The sequence below is a fragment of the Ips typographus genome, linkage group LG1 (assembly GCF_016097725.1).
Source record: "Ips typographus isolate SLU linkage group LG1, UJ_Ityp_2.0, whole genome shotgun sequence".
NCBI lineage: Eukaryota > Metazoa > Arthropoda > Insecta > Coleoptera > Curculionidae > Ips > Ips typographus.
Window position 1 is genome coordinate 17,587,948 of NC_138422.1, and position 7,366 is coordinate 17,595,313.

The following is a 7,366-nucleotide window of genomic DNA, read 5'->3' on the forward strand; positions in this document are numbered from 1 at the left end:
TACCATGGTTGAAGTCATAACTACTCGTACACCCATACTACCTTATTGTTAGAGACTATTAGCTATCAATATTTCAACTAAATGATTTATTAAAATTTTGATAAGATTCTGATAAATAATTAAAAATAAAATAGCATACAAACCACGGTGGAAAGTTTAATTTCTGTCTCGAGATAAACTTCCTTTAATTATACTAATAATGACACCATTAAGGTCAATTATCCAAGAAATAATGACCTATGGCGTTATTTTTCATAATGCCCTCAGGTGAGCGCATTATTTTTTATATTGCCCTCTGACCATTTTTTAAATACATATCTACAAAATGAAAGTCGGACATTAAACATTGAACTCACCAAAGGCATTATAGGAAATAATGCCCACGGTTGAAGTAGACCACTCGGGCCGGAGGCCCCTGTGTTCTACCCTATCGACCCCATGCATTATTGTTCTTATAATGCCCTTGGTATCTTAACTACTAATTACTCTCGATAGGGCTCTGAAGATTTGGTCTTTTGCAACAATAAGAATAAACCAGAGCAACCATTAATGTTAGGATGGTAAGTTTTACTAGAATTTATTGTGATTACATACTTATTTATTTTTGTATTGTTTACAAACAGGGCACTACTGAAATCCAATGTGGAATGTTTTGGAAGAGGGTACCAATTTTTAAGGCAACATTTTAAACAATGAAGTGTAATAACCAGTGTTTGAACTGTATTATTTAGATAATACAGCTAGATATCTATACTATAGCTGTTACTCCTTATGGTTTTATTATGTTATTTGTAATTTACATACACCATTACATTTAGACAAATCTTTAAAAGTGTAGAAGCAGCTTGAAATCAATATGTGTTTGTATATTATTTTTATTTGGACGGGTGTCATCATTTCTCTCCGATATAATTTGTCCCAATATTTCCAAATCCCCAATTATTTATTAAATTATTTCTGATATATTTCAGTCTAAAATGATTAGGCCCAAAAAGCTAGACATCCAATTTAAAAACAATCTGTTTTTTGTTGTGTAAATGTGTACAAAGACTAACCTAACCTAAAACATCTTATTTTGTCAACATAACCTAATTCTTCGTTTTTCTGCCTTAGTAAAAATGATGGTGATGAGCAAATCACACCTTAGAACTTACAATACATGAATAATATTGCGCTCATGCGCTCTCTGATTATGCATGCCTTATTAATTTTGCGCAATACATCAAATCAAAGAAAAATCTGCTTTTGTTTCATTCAATCCCTATAGTCTTAGATAGATACAGATTTACTTTAACTATTAAATAATACTTTGTTTTTATCTTAGGTAAAAAGTATACACCCAACTTAACAGTTATTGTCACAGCTCAAAGTTCACAGCAATGTAGGTAGTAAATAAATTACTATACAACAGGACTAATAATGACTTTGTTGTATAATCTACCTTTATTTTCTCCTTACTTGAAAATGTGTAAAATCATCAATTTTATTTAATTTAGTAGTGATATGGATTATTTTTTTTCTCATATTAATTAAATTAAAGCGAGTTTTGCAAAAACCTCTAGTTGTAGACCATTTAATATCCCTATACTTTCAAAGATAGTTATAGATCATTTTGTTTTGAACATAAAAATTCAAATTAATGTAGAATTTTTTTTTAATGTTTTTATTGTTTTTAAAATATCCAGTTTTATCCATTAATAGGATATAACAACCAGCAAAAACTTGAAGAATAAACATGCACTATGTTTTTGAAAAAAAAAATCAAAACTCTGTTTGCCACCACAGTCAAAGGCTTGTTACACAGTGTAATAATTACACAGTGTTAACATATGCACATTGTTATCAAGTCCTGCTAAATTTATTACATATTGTCCGTTATATAAAATCATTAAAATACTGTCTTATTGCAAGTATCATAACTATCCTACTGCTAATGTTTATAACCTCTCCTTATTTCCCCATTTCTATAAAAAACACTATTTATGTTATTATTAAGTTTACCATTAATATATGTGTATGACCATTATGATAGTTACTTAGGACCACCATAGAATAAGCACCTAAAAAGGCATTGTCGATATGACACACATACTTATAGTTACTACATACATGGTAACATAATTCTGGCATTGTTTATTGCACAACTTGTGTCAAAAAATTACACAATTTTATAAGAAAAACATGGAGAAACCCTATAAAGTAGAATGTGGTGTCTAATTTCCCAACAATGAAAACTCAGAGAAAAAGTCTGTTTCAGTCAGTTTCACTCAAATCTCTGTCAAAGTAATAGGAGTGCTATTTTTTAAATTTGATGGTGTGTCCATAATTTTCTGAAGATATTCATATTTCGTTACCATTTTACTAGGTTTAACAATTATACAGGGTCAAAAACAATGATTATTTTATTATATGCTCATGCTCATAGGAAAAATTCAGAAAAAATAAAATATACAAAAGCGAAATAAATTTAATGATAATTTATTTTTCTTTAATAAATCAGTAAAAACAAACACAAACAAACCTAGACATAAACATAGCCTAATTAAACTTTTAAACTCTTAAAACAATGTATTAACATAAAAGAATGACATTTCTACCAACTTACAATAGCACATATACTTATAGGTATAAATACTATTTAATAATACATTATACCTAATTAGTGTAATGGAAACTATAAATTTCATAGATTTATTTAACTGTTAACTCCCATATGATATTAAAAGTTATATTATCACAGACAAGTTTATATAGAATCACTACTATAATATACAAACTATAAAAGCATATGTAACTTTAGTTGGTGCTGCATTGGTGTGACCTGCATGCAAATCAAAAAAATCATCAGTATACCTACACTACAATAAAATGTAGCAATTCATGGATCTAGAAACAAAAAAAAAATGATACACAGAGAATATGAGAAGTAGGTATTAACTAGGTAACATATACTTACATACATATTAAACAATGTGTAAATCAACTAGATTTATACCTCAACAGGTATATGCTGAAGCTGGATGCAGTTTTTTCAAATGTATTTGCCTCTCGGTTTCCAAAAACGGTTTCCATTTGGTTTTTATTAAATACTGTCTTTGATAATTGTGTTACTTAATAAAAGTTCCAGTATACTTCATGCACATTGGCTATATGAGCTGTGTGGGCAGATTATCAAAGATTTTCTGAAACAAAAACGAAAATGTTGAAATTATAAGTCCTACATAATACCATTCCACTTACCTGTTGCAACTTTCCTCAGGAAAACTCGGCTGATGATAAATATAACCATGCCCAACTATAAGTAATCGATTTAACTCTGATTTACCAGTCTAAAACTGTCCAGTAATAAAAATCAATCACAATTTGAGTAAATTTCCAATCAACATGTAAACAAAGCCGCCATTATTAAATATGACCTGCTGTCCGCATTCCACAAATTCCACAAAACCGCGACCTACCGAACGCCATTCGGATGACGTCGCGATCTCGCCCGAAGCGACTTCGGGTCGGTTCCGAACCGTCGCCCTTCTGGCCAGTCGCTGTTTTGCGCGTTTCCCGAGATCGCGACGTCATCCGAATGGCGTTCGGTAGGTCGCGGTTTTGTGGAATTTGTGGAATGCGGACAGCAGGTCATATTTAATAATGGCGGCTTTGTTTACATGTTGATTGGAAATTTACTCAAATTGTGATTGATTTTTATTACTGGACAGTTTTAGACTGGTAAATCAGAGTTAAATCGATTACTTATAGTTGGGCATGGTTATATTTATCATCAGCCGAGTTTTCCTGAGGAAAGTTGCAACAGGTAAGTGGAATGGTATGTAGGACTTAAAATTTCAACATTTTCGTTTTTATTTCAGAAAATCTTTGATAATCTGCCCCCACAGCTCATATAGCCAATGTGCATGAAGTATACTGGAACTTTTATTAAGTAACACAATGGTTATCAAAGACAGTATTTAATAAAAACCAAATGGAAACCGTATTTGGAAACCGAGAGGCAAATACATTTGAAAAAACTGCATCCAGCTTCAGCATATACCTGTTGAGGTATAAATCTAGTTGATTTACCCATTTTTTAATATGTAGGTAAGTATAGGTATGTTACCTAGTTAATACCTACTTCTCATATTCTCTGTGTATCATTTTTTTTTTGTTTCTAGATCCATGAATTGCTACATTTTATTGTAATGTATACTGATGATTTTTTTGATTTGCATGCAGGTCACACCAATGCAGTACCAACTAAAGTTACATAGGTATGCTTTTATAGTTTGTATATTATAGTAGTGATTCTATAACTGTGATAATATAACTTGTAATATCATATGAGAGTTAACAGTTAAATAAATCTATGAAATTTATAGTTTCCATTACACTAATTAGGTATAATGTATTATTAAATAGTATTTATACCTATAAGTATATGTGCTATTGTAAGTTGGTAGAAATGTTATTCTTTTATGTTAATACATTGTTTAAAAGTTTAATTAGGCTATGTTTATGTCTATTTTATGTTTATTTTTACTAATTTATTAAAGAAAAATAAATTATTATTAAATTTATTTCACTTTTGTATATTTTATTTTTTCTCAGTTTTTCCTATGAGCATGAGGATATAATAAAATAATCATTGTTTTTGACACTGTATAATTGTTAAACCTAGTAAAATGGTAATGAAATATGAATATCTTCAGAAAATTATGGACACACCATCAAATTAAAAAAATAGCACTCCTATTACTTTGACATAATGGTCATACACATATATTAATGGTAAACATAATAATATCATAAATAGTGGTTTTTATAGACATGGGGAAACAAGGAGAGATTATAAACATTAGCAGCAGGATAGTTATGATACTTGCAAAAAGATAGTATTTTAATGATTTTATATAACAGACAATATGTAATAAATTTAGCAGGACTTGATAACAATGTGCATATGTTAACACTGTGTAATTATTACACTGTGTAACAAGCCTTTGTCTGTGGTGGCAAACAAAGTTTTGATTATTTTTCAAAAAATAATTATTTATTTATTTTTGCTGGTTGTTATATCCTATAAATGGATAAAACTGGCTATTTTAAAGACAATAAAAACCTTAAAAAAATTCTACATTAATTTGAATTTTTATGTTCAAAACAAAATGATCTATAACTATCTTTGAAAGTATAGGGATATTAAATGGTCTACAACTAGAGGTTTTTGCAAAACTTGCTTTAATTTAATTAATACGAGAAAAAAAAACTTTCCATATCACTACTAAATTAAATAAAATTGATGTATTTTACACATTTTCAAATAAGGAGAAAATAAAGGTAGATTATACAACAAACTCATTATTAGTCCTGTTGTATGGTAATTTATTTACTACCTACATTGCTGTGAACTTTGAGCTGTGACAATAACTGTTAAGTTGGGTGTATACTTTTTACCTAAGATAAAAACAAAGTATTATTTAATAGTTAAAGTAAATCTGTATCTATCTAAGACTATAGGGATTGAATGAAACAAAAACAGATTTTCTTTGATTTGATGTATTGCGCAAAATTAATAAGGCATGCATAATCAGAGAGCGCATGAGCGCAATATTATTCATGTATTGTAAGTTCTAAGGTGTGATTTGCTCATCACCATCATTTTTACTAAGGCAGAAAAACGAAGAATTAGGTTATGTTGACAAAATAAGATGTTTTAGGTTAGGTTAGTCTTTGTACACATTTACACAACAAAAAACAGATTGTTTTTAAATTGGATGTCTAGCTTTTTGGGCCTAATCATTTTAGACTGAAATATATCAGAAATAATTTAATAAGGAATTGGGGATTTGGAAATATTGGGACAAATTATATCGGAGAGAAATGATGACACCTGTCCAAATAATAATAATATACAAACACATATTGATTTCAAGCTGCTTCTACACTTTTAAAGATTTGTCTAAATGTAATGGTGTATGTAAATTACAAATAACATAATAAAACCATAAGGAGTAACAGCTATAGTATAGATATCTAGCTGTATTATCTAAATAATACAGTTCAAACACTGGTTATTACACTTCATTGTTTAAAATGTTGCCTTAAAAATTGGTACCCTCTTCCAAAACATTCCACATTGGATTTCAGTAGTGCCCTGTTTGTAAACAATACAAAAATAAATAAGTATGTAATCACAATAAATTCTAGTAAAACTTACCATCCTAACATTAATGGTTGCTCTGGTTTATTCTTATTGTTGCAAAAGACCAAATCTTCAGAGCCTTTGGAGTAATCCTTTATCCTGTAAACATAATCAGTTCAATTTAAGGTAATACCTATTTATTTTCAAATGATTTAATATTATTATTCAACAACAAAATAATACACATCACTACTTGACGGCTTCCTAAATTAAGCCATTAAAAGCCCATACCAGCTAAAACGAATTTCAAATAGTATACCTACCTACTTGTAATTGTTGAAGTCATAAACAAGCATCTCCAAAACTTTAAAATAGTCTGCGCTTTTTCTCGTCCACAACCTGAAAAATAATTACACCAACACGTAGACGAACACCACAGATAGTTTGAGGCCAGAAAATAGGTATATATTGCAGTATCTGTTATTGCAATATTAAAATACTCAAAGACAAGGTATTTCCAACCAAACAAAACAATATTTTAATTAATAATAATGTGAGGTTAGAATAGGAACGAAAACCGATGATGATCATTTGCCATTTCCCCCTCCACCAGTAAAACCGAAGAATGCCGAAGTCGCCCTTACGCTCATCCCGATCTCTCATGTCGCTGTTCTGACCGGTCGCTGTGTTGGCCGGTCGCCCTTTTGAGCCCATCTCTCGACATCGGGCACACTCGGCGATGCGCCGGTAGACTAGTTTATGACTGCCCGCACCAAAGTAATTTCATAGCGTGTTTAAGATAGCTGTTATTTTTTAAATGTAATAACCAAAAATATGCTCATGTGAACCTTTGCTAACCCAGTGGCTGATTACATAAAGTATCAGTAAGGTGGTTACATATCGCAATGGTTATTTTTTAAGTAAAATAAAAAAAAATGCTAGGTAAACCTATGCTAACCCAGTGACTGATCACATATAATAATCAAATAAATACTGTCCTGTTCTCAACATCTCAATTTCTACTGTTTTTCTTGCAAAATAATGTATTCTAGATTATTAGTTTTTGTTTGACGATTAGACCGTTTGCGCGTTTCCCCTGTGAGGTATAATCGAAACCGAGCGCAACCGAACGTAGTCGGGTGACGTCTTTGGTTGGATTGCACCAATTTAGAAAATTTGGATGTAAACAAACTAATAATATAGAATACATTATTTTACAAGAAAAACATTAGAAAT

The 7,366-nt window shown here is 30.3% G+C and overlaps 5 long non-coding RNA genes across 8 annotated transcripts in view; 2 read left to right on the top strand and 3 right to left on the bottom strand.

Annotated features, from left to right (window-relative positions):
* Positions 1–7,366, bottom strand: part of LOC145740156 (uncharacterized) — a 173,173-nt gene that overhangs the window by 111,329 nt on the left and 54,478 nt on the right. The window lies entirely within an intron of this gene.
* On the top strand, positions 496–882 carry LOC145740148 (uncharacterized). The gene is made up of 2 exons (XR_014181351.1): positions 496–560; positions 624–882. It is a non-coding gene; the product is annotated as an uncharacterized LOC145740148 (long non-coding RNA).
* LOC145725974 (uncharacterized) lies at positions 2,463–3,555 on the bottom strand. The gene is made up of 3 exons (XR_014177456.1): positions 3,241–3,555; positions 2,957–3,182; positions 2,463–2,886 (listed from the first exon to the last, which is right to left on the bottom strand). It is a non-coding gene; the product is annotated as an uncharacterized LOC145725974 (long non-coding RNA).
* LOC145725979 (uncharacterized) lies at positions 3,554–4,565 on the top strand. Of its 3 annotated transcripts, none has more exons than XR_014177459.1 (3): positions 3,586–3,805; positions 3,861–4,099; positions 4,164–4,565. It is a non-coding gene; the product is annotated as an uncharacterized LOC145725979 (long non-coding RNA). The 3 variants fall into 3 exon arrangements; XR_014177458.1 differs by having other exon boundaries at positions 3,861–4,089; XR_014177457.1 differs by having other exon boundaries at positions 3,554–3,805; positions 3,861–4,565.
* LOC145726548 (uncharacterized) lies at positions 5,888–6,831 on the bottom strand. 2 transcript variants are annotated; one of them, XR_014177616.1, is made up of 3 exons: positions 6,458–6,831; positions 6,206–6,289; positions 5,888–6,142 (listed from the first exon to the last, which is right to left on the bottom strand). It is a non-coding gene; the product is annotated as an uncharacterized LOC145726548 (long non-coding RNA). The 2 variants fall into 2 exon arrangements; XR_014177617.1 differs by having other exon boundaries at positions 6,454–6,815.